General features: G+C 34.9%; 1 protein-coding gene across 1 annotated transcript in view; it reads right to left on the bottom strand.

The window, feature by feature from the left end:
* The window catches only part of ft (cadherin-related tumor suppressor fat), a 516929-nt gene that overhangs the window by 33356 nt on the left and 469357 nt on the right, over nucleotides 1-14216 (bottom strand). The window lies entirely within an intron of this gene.

Below are 14216 nucleotides of genomic sequence, written 5' to 3'. Positions count from 1 at the left end.
ACTCACCATTTGCGACACACCTCTTAATTGTCCTCAAATACCTCTAGAATTCCAATTTCACACAAATTGGGTAAAAACTACGAGTTCTAGAAGCCCAATAAGTATAGTCGAGAGATCAGTCTATATGGGGGCTATACCCAAACATGGACCAATGAGCACCATTTTCGGCACACCTTTTGATGATCCTAAAATAAAATACGGACTTTAGAAGCCCAAGACGTAAAGTTTGGGCTACACCAAAACATCGACTGATACACCCCATTTGCGACACATATATTTGTGGTCCCAAAATACTTCTATATTTTCAATTTCAGGCAAATGGGATAATAAATAAAGTTTCTAGACGTCCAAGAAGTAAAATCGGGAGATCGGCATATGGGGGCTATACCAAAAGATGGACCAATCTGCGCCATTTTCCCTACACCAATTTTTGGTACTAAAATACCTCTAGATTTCAAATTACAGGTAAATCGGATTGATAATATGGTTTCTAGACGCCCAAGAAATAAAATCGGTAGATAGGTCTATATGGTGGCTATACCAAAACATGGACCGATACACCCCATTTTTGACACCTTTTTGTGGTCATAAAATACCTCTAGATTTTCAATTTCAGGCAAACCGTATAGTAAATACCGTTTCTAGAAGCCCAAGAAGTAAAATCGGGAGATCGGTATGTATGGGACAATATCAAAACATGGACCGATAGGCACCATTTTCGACACACCTCTTTATGGTCCTAAAATACCTCTAAATTTCCAATTTCAGACAAGTTGGATAAAAACTAAAAAACTGGTTTTTATAAGCCCAAGACCCCAAATCGGCAGGTCGGTTTATATGGGGACTATATCAAAACTTGGACCGATATAGCCCATCTTCGAACTTGACCTGCCTGCAAACAAAAGACGAATCTGTGCCAAATTTCAGGACGATAGCGCCATTATTGAAGGCTGTAGCGTGATTACAACAGACAGACAGCCAGACAGACAGACGGACATGGTTATATCGTCTTAGAATTTCTCCCTGATGAAGACTATATATACTTTATATAGTCGGAAATCGATATTTCGATGTGTTACAAACGGAATGACAAACTTATTATACCCCCGTCACCTTTCTATGGTGGTGGGTATAAAATATAGGATAATTTGTGTCTAATTACACTTTTAATTTTCATTATATATGTAAATATCATTGTTTGAAGGAAAAAAACTGATGTTCGAGATTGAAAAAATGTCTTTAGCCTCTTCTGAAGTTCAAGATGGGGACATTTGTGGTAAAATTGAAAAATTTTAAGAATTTCTTATCAAGTTTGTGTTAAATACGAATTTAGTAATGTAAACACAATTTTTTAAGTCAAGGAAAATTTCTCGTATTTATAATTTTCATTTACTAAAATGGAATTAAATCTCCTTTATTGTCAAGGAACACTTAAATAAAGGGATTCTTTTTAATTTTTAAATGTCGTCGATGTGCAAAAATGTTTTACAATGTGAAATTCTCACCAATATGTGGGAAATTTGATCTTCCGCTTTTCCGATACAATTTTTTAGAGCAAGGAAGCCAACAATATAAATGTCAATATATTATTTTCATGTTAACATTTAATTGAACATATGTTTATTAATTGATCACAAAGTCAGTGTCAGCATTCATCACTGGTCTGCAACTGAACTTAAGTGTCTCCATATGATTTTTTGTAAACTTCTTTGGCTATTTCCTAGGCCAACATAGCAGTAGTTAACCGCAAAGATATTGCAATCAATGAACAATAACTGTATCATGCGGTTGAATGCCAAACCAGAGTGACGATGTTGGTGCGGTGGTGATGAGAGATTACTAACTAATGTTGAGCTTCAAAGAGTGACATTGATGTACATAACACTGAAGCGGAATGAAACCTTAGTGTATTTACCGACCGGGATTTAGCAAAAGCTAGACAAATCATTTCACTAGTCAAAGACAAGTTGGTATTTACCACCGTTACTAGTGGTGGTTTTCTTGTATTATTTTATATGGTAAGTAATTTGTTGGATGTCTACTGCTGCCGATACATTTTTCTATCCTCAATTTTGTTTTCTATATATGCTCTGTTCCCCACATTTTTTTTGTTGCTTGCCTGGTCAATGATGTTTTAAGGTTTTACTTTGTACTACATTAAAATCCAAAGCCTTAATACCATGGAAAGAAAATCGAGTGGGTAGCCAAAGTCAAATATCTATGGTGGAATACAATGTTGCGCTCCAGATAAGATTGGAAATTTGCACAAAGTTTTGCCTATGGGGTCTCCAAAAAGCTATGACTATGCTTTGACCATCTGAATAGTCTAGAAATTGACGTTACTCTCCATGTCACGCATATGTTAAAGCTCTTTGGAAGTACCCAAAAAACAATAAAGTCGCCGTAATATGTTCATGTAATAACGAAAGACTTAAGACACAAACATTGTATGGATGATGACGACGACTACAATGATGATGATGATGATGACGAGGAGAACGATGTACATACGTAGTACATTGAAAAATTGTCTTGAATAATTTATTATTGGCAGTGGACAGTGTTTTACCATTTTGTACTTAGGGTGACTTCTGTTATTCTACAGAGGTGGCATGAAGATATTTTTTTATTTTATACTTTCAGCGGAAGGGATGCATGTTTTGACATCCATTGCATACAGTAGAGAGAGAGAGAGAGAGAAATTCGCCTCAAAAGCAAATGAATCATGTAAATTGATTGCAAAACATAATAAATTGAACGTGGTGTGTTAAAATTTTCAAAAAAAAAAAACACACACACACACACTACCGAATGTTGCATTATATGAGAATGTAGGATTTCTACAAATGTTCTTGTTTGTCTTCTTGAATTTCTTAAGGCAGCCAATTGACATTATGGATCATACAAAGTAGAAAATACATGAGTGTACTTCGATCACGAATAATATGTTAGAACAAATGACAATAAATTTCATATACTGCGGCGAAGTGCTTTCATTGAGGTAAATATTAAATATACAAATAAAAGTTAAACTTAAAAACATTAAATAATATATAAATCGTAAACTTTCTTTAACCTTTTCTTAACCTTGATCGGAGTGAAATAATCAGACGCAGGAAATAACCGCCGAATGATTTGTAGAATAAGCTGCCTCATTTGGCAACAAAAAACATCATGAAAACAGACCGATTCACTTCTTCCAGTTGGTACAATATTCTCGACAGAAACCAAAGAACTATTGAAACAATGAATTCTACCAGTCTAATATAGTCCATAGAAGACGAAGATCATTTCATCGGAAGGAAAGGTGATATTCACGGCATTCACTCAAAAAACAGTGAATGCATCAGGAGGGAAAAATTAGGTTATTTTCAGAAAAATTTAACTAAACTGTATTACAAACGCCGACATACAGTTGAGTCACAATAATAAGTAAATATTTTTTCGACAAATTCAAGAAAATTTATTGGACTTAAATGATTTTTGTCAAATTCAGATTTAAATTTTTTTCAATTATTTTTTTTAAAAAAATTTTCTAGTTTTAAGGAATAATTTGGAGTTATACAAAAAATGTCTTTAGCGCCATACGAAGTCCATGGTGGCCGCATTTGTGGTAAAATGTACAAGTTTTAAGAAATTCTGCACTATTTTGTGGAAACACAGTAAATCTATACTTCACTTATGTGTAATTGCTTCACCATTTTTTAGTCAATTTAACTAATGTACACAAAAACTTATTAAATACAAGGAAACGTTCGTGAGGAAACGTGGATGAATTTTTACTAAAACAAAACAAATGACATGAATTAAAATCTATATCATCTGAAATCCGTTTAATATGAAATAAAAGAATATATAACATATTCTACAAAAATTTAAATATTCATAAAATTTATGGTAATATGACATTAAAAATTAAGAATAAACAAGTATATACGGCCGTAAGATCGGCCAGGCCGAATCTTATGTACCCTCCACCATGGATTGCATAGAAACTTGTACTAAAGACTGGCATCCACAATCGAATTAATTGGGTTGCGGTAACACTTGCCGATGGCAAAGTGTCTTAAAACTTCTTAACACCGTCTTCTAAATTGTAAGTTAGTCCATACGGTTATATATTAAACAAAAAAGGCCGATTGAATACGTACTCGTATATAATTCAGTTTGACAAAATTTTCTATAGAAATAAAATTTTGACAAAATTTTGTATAGTAATAAAATTTTGACAAAATTTTCTATAGGAATAAAATTTTGGAAGATTATTTTTGGGGATCGGCTATATATAACTATAAACCAATACGGACCAATTTTGGCATGGTTGTTAGCGGCCATATACTAGCGCAATGTACCAAATTTCACCACGTACCAAATTTCAAACGGATCGGATGAATTTTGCTCCCCCAAGAGCTCCGGAGGTCAAATCTGGGGATCGGTTTAAATGGGCGTTATATATAATTAAGACCGGTATGGATCAATTTTTGCATGGGTGTTAGAGACCATATACTAACACCACGTACCAAATTTCTACCGGATCGGGTGAATTTTGCTCTTCCAAGGGGTCCGGAGGTCAAATCTGGGGATCGATTTATAGAGGAGCTACATATAATTATGGACCGATATGGATCAATTTTTGCATGGTTGTTAGAGACCATATACTAACACCGCGTACTAAATTTCAACCGGATCGGGTGAATTTCCAAAGGGCTCCGGATGTCAAATCTGGGAATCGATTTATAGAGGAGCTACATATAATTATGGACCGATATGGATCAATTTTTTGCATGGTTGTTAGAGACCATATACTTACACCACGTACCAAATTTCAACCGAATCGGATGAAGTTTGCTCATCCATGAGGATCCGGAGGTCAAATCGGGGGATCGGTTTATATGGGGGCTATATATAATTATGGACCGATATAGACCAATTTTTGCATGGTTGTTAGAGACCACATACTAACACCATATACCAAATTTCAACCGGAGCGGATGAATTTTGCTCCTCCAAGAGGCTCTGCAAGCCAAATCTGAGCGTCGGTTTATATGGGGGCTATACGTAAAAGTGGTCCGATATGGCCCATTTGCAATACCATCCGACCTACATCAATAACAACTACTTGTGCCAAGTTTCAAGTCGATAACTTCTTTTGTTCGGAGGTTAGCGTGATTTCAACAGACGGACGAACGGACATGCTTAGATCGACCCAGAATTTCACCACGACCCAGAATATACACGGATAAAAAAGGCTGTTGTTCATATGTTTGGCTATAAACATTATATGTTTCGTACACAAATTTTTAAACACAATATTTTTGAGTGCAAGCATATAATGTTCATAAACTAGCATAACATGTTTGGGACATATATGTTAATATGTTAGAACATATTATGTTTGGGACATAAAATGTTTGTAAATATAATATGCTTGGATGCAAACATATATTAATTTAGAAATAGCCTATAAACATATATGTGTTTAGTAGCTTGGAGCGCTATTTAACAGGGAGCGATATTGAATTAAGTTGGTGATTATTGCTTGTTATTACAAAATTAACATTTTATTTTTCCTTGGGCAATTGATCAGCTACTTCTTTGATCCTTACAAACTGTGTGGTCTGCTGTTCGCATCCCCGTCCGGCAAAAGGTAAAATTAAAATAAAATAAAAATCATAAAATTGAATAATTTCTTCTACAATGTTTGTATTACAGAAAAAGGTGCTAAGAACTAAAAAATCTCGTGGAAGTGAGAAAGATGTGGGGGAATATACAATTAGGCAGAAACAAAATTTTGAGCATTCAGGTCGAAAACCTATGTTGTTAGCACCTATATTACCTGTTTATTTTCATAATTCATTATGATTGTAAATATATAAATAAATAAATAAAATTTTGAGCACAATATTGTTTGGGAGAATTTGTTTTAAGCATATAATATTTTTGGGTGCAAAATGCTTCCAAACATATTATATGTTCACATAATAACATATTGTTTTTTGGAAGACAACATTATTGAATTTGGATGCAAAAATACAAAATGTTTGGAACTTAGACTACCCAAACATATATTGTTTAGACCAATATGCTTTCAAACATATTATATATTGGAAGAGATCAAACATATAAATGTTTGGGCAATACCCAAAAATGTATATGCTTGAAGCAAAATATGTTTGGGAGTATATGTTACAGAAGCAATTTTTTGTGAGGGTGTATATACTTTATGGGGTCTTAGAGCAATATTTCGATGTGTTACAAACGGAATGACAAAGTTAATATACCCCCCCATACTATGGTGGAGGGTATAAAAAATTAGTATAGGAATAAAGAAAAAATATTCACATACCCAGCAAAAAAAGCGTCGCCAAAACAGTAATGAAAATGTTCTTTTTGGATCCGGAAGTGGTGCAAAATTGACGCAGAAGCGATGAATTTACCATGGGCTTGTCATAGGACGGAAGTTCTCCATTTCAACAGCCGTTGCATTGAATTTGCATCACTCCTTTAGGTGTGATCCGAATTCAATGTTTTGGATGTGAATTAAGAAATTTTGTGATATTTTGACAAATAAATAATTTTTAAAAATTTTTTATGAGTTTTAGTGCATTCTAACGCTTGTGTGGAACGTTTGGCATCAAATATTTTAAAAAATTCATTTTTTCAGATTGGATTTAGCATTTTTTTCGACAAAATTTAAATGATTTGTACCATTTTATGAATTCTTAATCTATTTGAAACAAAAAAAGTTAAAATTACCCATTAAAAGTATAAAAAACCAAGAAAAAAAATTGAATTAAAAGAACTTCCTGGGTAGTTAAAATAAAGAACATCATTGGGAGTGCATCTTCTGGAAGTGCTTTTAAAGTTGTGCCTTTGGAAGAACTTCCATTTTTTTTGCTGGGTAGCTCCATAATTATTGTTCGCTACATGAAGGACACTTGTTTGCTACGAACTGGACTAAAGTCGGTATCATTACTGGCGATGTCCACCAAATTTTTTCAATGATGACTTTCGTCTGATAATAGAGTTTTGAGTTTTGAGTTTGTCGCACAACCTTCCGAAGAATCTTGTGTCATCCACTTTTTTTATTAAAAAATCTTTTATAGAAAGCTGAATTTTGTTTTTTTTTTTGTAATTCTTTAGCCAGCTCTTTAGACCCAGCTAACAACATTTCAGCAGTAGAGCCAATAATGCCAATATTTTTTTTTTCAAGGAAACCGTGGAAAAGAGAGTTAAATGTATGTTGAAAAATAAATCCCCATAATGCTTTTTTTGTTTTTGAGGGCTAAAGTGGATTTTTTTTTGGTTTTCATTGTATCATTCTTCCATTAATATCAACCTAATGCTAGACCAACTATTTGTTTTTATTCCACAATTCTTATATTTTCCATTCCGTTATATTATTGCAAAATATTCATAGCAATGGATGGCCTATGTAAAACTCTACATTAAGCAGATGATTCGAGGAAGCCACAAACAAAGCGATCATCAGTCACATATAATATGCCATCAGGTTTATGTTAAACAATAAATTATATTGCACTCAAAACTTTGCAAGGCACTTCTGCGGGAGCTATGAACAAAAAACAATATAAACCCACTACATCATTCAACTCCAAAAAGCAGAATTCTTTTGGCTTAAGTATATTTGTCAAACTTACACTTTAAAATAATCACAAAATAACCAAAAGCACCATAAGGCTCTAAACTATGCATACAAATGAATAATATATATGATTCTATAGGTGGAACGGTATTAGCTACTTTTGCTGCTGTATGTTGAGATAGTAGTAGTGTACACTGCTAACTGGTGGAAGAGTAGCATTTTAATACACATAAACAAATTAAACGGCTAAATACAAAATTTATTGAAATATTTTCTTATAAAAAAATCTGTGAAATGTTCTTTTAGGTTAGGTTGAAAACAGGATTCAGTTTGTCCGGTCGCATGGCATACACCTAAGCCAGCATTCGGTTTGTTGTGTGCTCTAACTTCTACTTTCTATAGTACCCTCCATTTATTATGGGAACGAATTCCCTAATTTGTTTCCAGCCCCCGTTTACCAGCTGGGCCAGGTTCCGAATCAATTTCTTCTCCGATATGGTTAACTTCAGTAAAGGCGAAGCAGTGACATAGGTAGTAATCCAAGGTCTTATCACCCCTAAAACTCGCCACACATGTGCTCTAAGTACTCTGTCATTATTCCCACGGTCGCGATTCGCGATGGAACCGTAATGTCTGCTATTGCTTTCTTGCACTCCGACAATCTGTGAAAATGTTTATGTTTTGTGGCCTCTTGTCATTTCCGAGCCATTTATCACTTTTCGTTATGACACGCACTTGTGCCTGCAGCTTTATGCTGGGGCCCGGTAATCGGAATAGGATCTTTTTGTTTGGGCCCTCCACATATACGCCCAGCCCCGTCCTCTCATCCCTCATCGATCCATCGGTGTAGCAGTTATTTCCCTCTGGAATCTGTTCTGGGTTTCCATTCTCCCAGGAGCATTTTACTGGAGTCAGAATGTCACACTCGTCGTCTATGGCCATCTCATTGATTGATTAGCTCAATGACAAGGGATCTTATCCTTTTTATAGAAGAATTCGAACGACGTTTCACATTAAGGTGAAACCACTTAGGGAAGCTTTGAAATAGTCAGAAATGTCACCAGCATTACTGAGATATAATTCACCGCTGAAAAACATTTTGATTCGGTTCGGTTGTTAAAGGTTAAAGTGGCAGCCCGATTAAGATTCAGGCTCACTTAGACTATTCAGTCCATTGTGATATGTTCGGTTGTAACTGGGATTGACCCCATGATCCTTGTATGCAAGGCGGACACCACGGTGGCTCCAACGAATGAATTGAACGATGAAAATTAAGAAACGAAAAAGATTCTACGAAATTTTCTCTAAGACATTTTTTATGAAATTTTAATGTATCTTCGTTATACTTTAACACCCAGTTAACAGAAAGTAAAATCAAAATATATTCTCTCCGGTTAACTTTAACTGAAAAATGTTTAGCAGTTAAGTTCCTAACTGGCATATGGAATATATATAGGCAAGATAAGAGATATGTACATAGTACGGTTTAAAAGTTCGTTAGCAAACGTAGCACTAACGGAGCATCATGAAAATGGGGGTTAAAGTTTCAGTGACATTTCATCTAAAGAAAAAAAAAAAATTATAAAATATTCTCTAAAAGTTTTATAAAATTCTCTCCAAAGAAATATTTCTCAACAAAAATATTTTCTGTAATATTTTCTTTTAAGGAAACAAATCTATGACAAATTTCCTATCCTATGTTTTTCTGTTTTGATATTATCTCAAAAGACCTTGCATTTTGAACAAAATTATTTCTCTGTGTTTAGAGTCCATACCTAGATGCTTCAAAATCACATCAGTGCTTCGTTTCCCAATACCTTAGAGACTTGAAATCACATGCGAGCAAGTTTAAACAAATTACAGTAATTATCAAAATGTATTTTTGTTTAAGGGTACAAACGATGAACAAGCAAAATAACCAATATTCAAGTAAGCGCAAAGGAATGCTAACATGTTGAAATGGTCATCTACATAAGAACATTGCATAAGCACATTGCAATCGGGTAGATTCATATGTTAAGATAGTGAAAGGTGTTTTCTTTTTATGTAAAAGTGCTAAAATCATATTGGTTGGAGGTTCTGAATGGCTTTTCATTTGTTGTATGATTCGAAAGGATGCAAAAAATATTGACAACTTTAAGGCTTTGTGATAAGCAACACCCCATTTCGATGATAAAACCATGATGATTTAATATCCATTATACATAGATTTCTATGTGTATAGTCGTATAGTCTTATCTGAAAATTTATGATTTCTTAAAAAAAAATTCAAATATAAAATTTAATTTTATTCTATGTGGATGGAGTTAATATATTTCCTATCCGCTATGTTGGGAATAGTAATGCCGAATTTTAAAAAAGGTGTAATACACCTTTTTAAACCCATCATCATAGAATGGCGATGGGGGTATAATAAGTTTGCCATTGCGTTTGTAACACATCGAAATATCGATTTCCGACTATATATGTTAAAGTAAAGTATATTCTTGCTCAGGGAGAAATTCTAAGACGATATAAGCATGTCTGTCTGTCTGTTGTAATCACGCTACAGCCTTCAATAATGGCGCTATCGTCCTGAAATTTGGCATAGATTCGTTTTTTGTCGGCATAGATTCGTATCGGTCCAAGTTTTGATATAGTCCCCATATAAACCTACCTTCCGATTTAAGGTGTTGGGCTTATAAAAACCGTAGGTTTTATCCAATTTGCCTGATTTTATAAATCTAGGGCTATTTTAGGACCACAGAAAGATGTGCCGAAAATGGTGCCTACCGGTCCATGTTTTGGTATAGCCCCCATATAGACCGATCTCCCGATTTTATTTCTTGGGCTTCTAGAAACTGTATTTACTATCCGATTTGCCAAATTTGGAATCTAGAAGTATTTTAAGATCATAATAGGTGTGCCGAAATTGGGGTGTATCGGTCCATGTTTTGGTATAGCCCCAATCTCCCAATTTTACTTCTTGGGCGTCTTAGATACTATATTTTCTATCCGATTTGCTTTAAATTGAAAGTCTAGACGTAAATTGGGGTGTATCGGTCCATGTTTTGGTGTAGCCCCCATGTAGACCGATCGCCCTATCGTAGTTTTTATCCAATAGTAGTTTTTATCCAATTTGACTGAAATTAGTAATCCAGAGGCATCTTATGTTAGGACCATAGAGAGGTGTGTCGCAAATGGTCCATATCGGTCTATGTTTTGGTATAGCCCCCATATAGACTGATCTTCCGTTTTTACTTCTTGGGCTTCTAGAATTTGTAATTTTTACCCCATTTGTCTGAAATCGAGATTCTAGAGGTATTTGAGGACCATTAAGAGGTGTGTCGGAAATGGTGAGTATTGGTCCATGTTTTTGTATAGCCCCCATATAGACCTACCTCCGGAATTTTTTCTAGGACTTCTAGAATCCGGCTGACCACAAATAGGTCAGCCGAATATGGAGTGTATCGACCCATGTTTTGGCATAGCCCCCACATGGACCGATCTCGCGATTTAACTCCTTGGGCTTATAGAAACCTTAGTTTTTATCCGATTTCGATATAGACCGATTTAACTGCTTAATGGTACACCCAAAGAAAAAATATTTTCCTTCGGAATGAAATTTTAGACAAACGAAATTTCCCTTTCGTATAAAGTTTATTCGTTTAGAGCAAACTATCCGAACTTTTGATAAGCGATTCATAGATTGTCTCTCAAATTTGTTTCAAAAGAAAACTTTGCTTGTCTAAAATTTCGTTATTCAGAAAAGAAACTCTTCGTTCAGTGTTTCTATATTCGAGGGCATTTCGGAAATTTCTTAGCCTAGCACAAAAAGCGCGGTATGAACAGACACAAGTTAAGTGTTTTGGAAACTTCCATCTCTGTAATGAACACATGTTAAATTTTGTTTCGATCTGGCAACTCCTTCATATAGAAACAGGTGTTCAAAAAAGACGCATCCGCAATTTTTTTTACAATGGAAAAATTAGAAATGCTTGCTGTCAGTAAATATTTACATAAAAAAGGTTTATCGGGACAAGAAATTCATAATGATATGGTGAATGTGTTAGGTGAAAGTGCTCCTTCATATGCAACAGTAAAAAATTGGGTTGCTGAATTTAAACGTGGTCGTACAAGCATTGAAGATGAACTACGTAGTGGACGATATGGTATTAAATGATCGACGAATAAAAGTGCGTGAAATTGCTAATATCATGGATATCTCAAATGATCGAGTCCATTTAATTTTGCATGAAGAACTACAGATGAAAAAGCTTTCTGCAAGATGGGTGCCGCATTTGTTAACAGTTGATCAAAAACGCATAAGAATGAACATTTCTCAAGCTTGTTTGGATCGTTTTAAGCGAAATAAAATGGATTTTAAGCGTCGTTTCATAACTGTTGATGAGACATGGACCCACCGCTAAACTCCAGAGACAAGAGAACAATTCAAACAGTGGACTGAAGCTGGAGGAAGTGCCCCAAAGAAGGCAAAAACAATTCAATCGGCTGGTAAGGTTATGGCAACGTTTTTTTTGTTTTGGGACTTCAAAGGTATTTTATTAATTTACTATCTGCAAAGGGGTAAAACAATAAATTCAGAGTACTATTGCAACCTTTTGGATCAATTAAATGTACAAATTCGAGGCTCACTTAGACTATTCAGTCCATTGTGATACCACATTAACTAAAAGTACCTATTACATATGGGCACTTCTAGTTTTAACCGCTGAACCTTCTCGATTATTTTTCTTCGCTGAACCAACTAGATTGTTCCAAAAACATTAGCAGACTGTTTAAGTTAACGATTTCCAGATCCGCCAGTAATCTGAAACTATATGCTCCTAAAAGTTGCTTGCGCTTTACACAAAATGCAGGACACTCACACAAGAGGTTTAATTGATTCCTTTTCCTCCGCATCATGACAGCTCATACAATAGTCATTATACTTCGCGCCTATAGTTTTTGCAAAATCGCCTATCAGGCAGCGACCCGTTTTAGCAGATATCAGGAGTGATATCTGACGTCTCGAGAACACTAGCATATCTAGTGTGCGGTTTAAGTTTAAATGGAGCCATATTTGCTTGGTGTCGTTACAACCCTTGCAATTCTCCCATCGAACATTTGCCATTATAACAGCCTTCTCACGCAGTAAGAGCTTGCAGGTAGCCAGACGCATACCAACAAATTCTAGTTCCCCTGGAATATGTAAGGTAGTTCCTAGCCTTGCTAGCTCATCTGCTTCGATGTTCCCCGGTATGTTCCTATGGCCAGGCACCCATATTAGGTGAATATTGTGCTGCTCAGCCATCTCATTGAGAGATTTGCGGCAGTCGATGGCCGTTTTCGAGTTGAGGAACACTTAGTCCAAGGATTTTATTGCAGGTTGACTGTCTGAGTATATATTAATGCCTTACAACACAAAAAAAAAATAATTTTTCATCAAGACAACGCACCAGCACACAAGAGTGTTTTAACAATGGCTAAAATCAACGAATTAAAGTACGAGTTGCTTGACCACCCACCTTATTCTCCTGATTTAGCTCCCAGAGACTTTTACTTGTTCCCAAATCTAAAAATATCCTTGCTGGCAAGCGTTTTACCTCAAATGAAGATACAATTACAGTTGTAAACCACTATTTTGAAGACCTTGAGGAAAGCTATTTTAATCAAGGGATAGAATTGCTAGCGTTGGACTTTGATTGATAGGCTAAGAAATTTCCGAACCGTCCTCGTATTATCAAGTAACCCGATACGACGAAGAGTTTTCAAAGTAAACTATGATATTTGATTCATGGTGGTGGGTATTTAAGATTCGGCCCGGCCGAACTTACTGCTGTTTATACTTGTTTCTTTTAACATTATATCTCATTTAACATTATATCTCATGTAAGCATAATAATAAGAACCAATTTTTCCTTTTTTTGAAGATTACTATGCGATGACAAATTCCCAAGCTTCGATTTTCCCTCAGGATAAAGAATATATGCTTTTTTGTAAGACAAAATTATTATAATGATAGCATTGTCATAATATCATCCACCTAACCAAACTAATTGAACTCTATTCACCTTTTTGTTATCTTCCTGGTATAAGCGATCTGGTTCTTGGGTTGTATATGTACTTACAAGCTGCTGCTTCCTTTCACGATTATTATAATCTTTAAGACATATTTCAAAATAATATTGATATCGATCATTACTATAAGCAAAATGTGTAACGATCCAATTTTATGGCTATATGGCCTTATCACTTGAAACCCATGAATACATGGCATTTCGAAGTAGCTGAACATTAAAATGGAGAGAAGAAAAAATGTGGAAGCCTTTAAGGCAAAATAAAATTCCTTTTTTTTTGACTGAAACGATTGTAATCATTTTGGGAAACAAAGTGACCACTAAAGTATCATCATCATCTTCAGTACTCATCATCGGGCAGAGCTTTTGGACAGTGGAAATACCATAGTCATCGTTGCAACCATCGTCATTGATATTTGGCTTATGTGAGTGAAGTGTATTTACTACTGATTTAAATATTACAACGATTTGCCATTTAAATTCCTATATTTTATGGACTTTATTTTGGGTTGGTTTTTGCATATGCTTTAGAAGGAAAACCAAAAGCTCAT

The sequence above is a fragment of the Haematobia irritans genome, chromosome 2 (assembly GCF_050003625.1).
Source record: "Haematobia irritans isolate KBUSLIRL chromosome 2, ASM5000362v1, whole genome shotgun sequence".
Classification (NCBI taxonomy): Eukaryota; Metazoa; Arthropoda; class Insecta; order Diptera; family Muscidae; genus Haematobia; species Haematobia irritans.
Note: the sequence above shows the minus strand (reverse complement) of the source record. Positions and strands in the feature narration are given on the sequence as shown.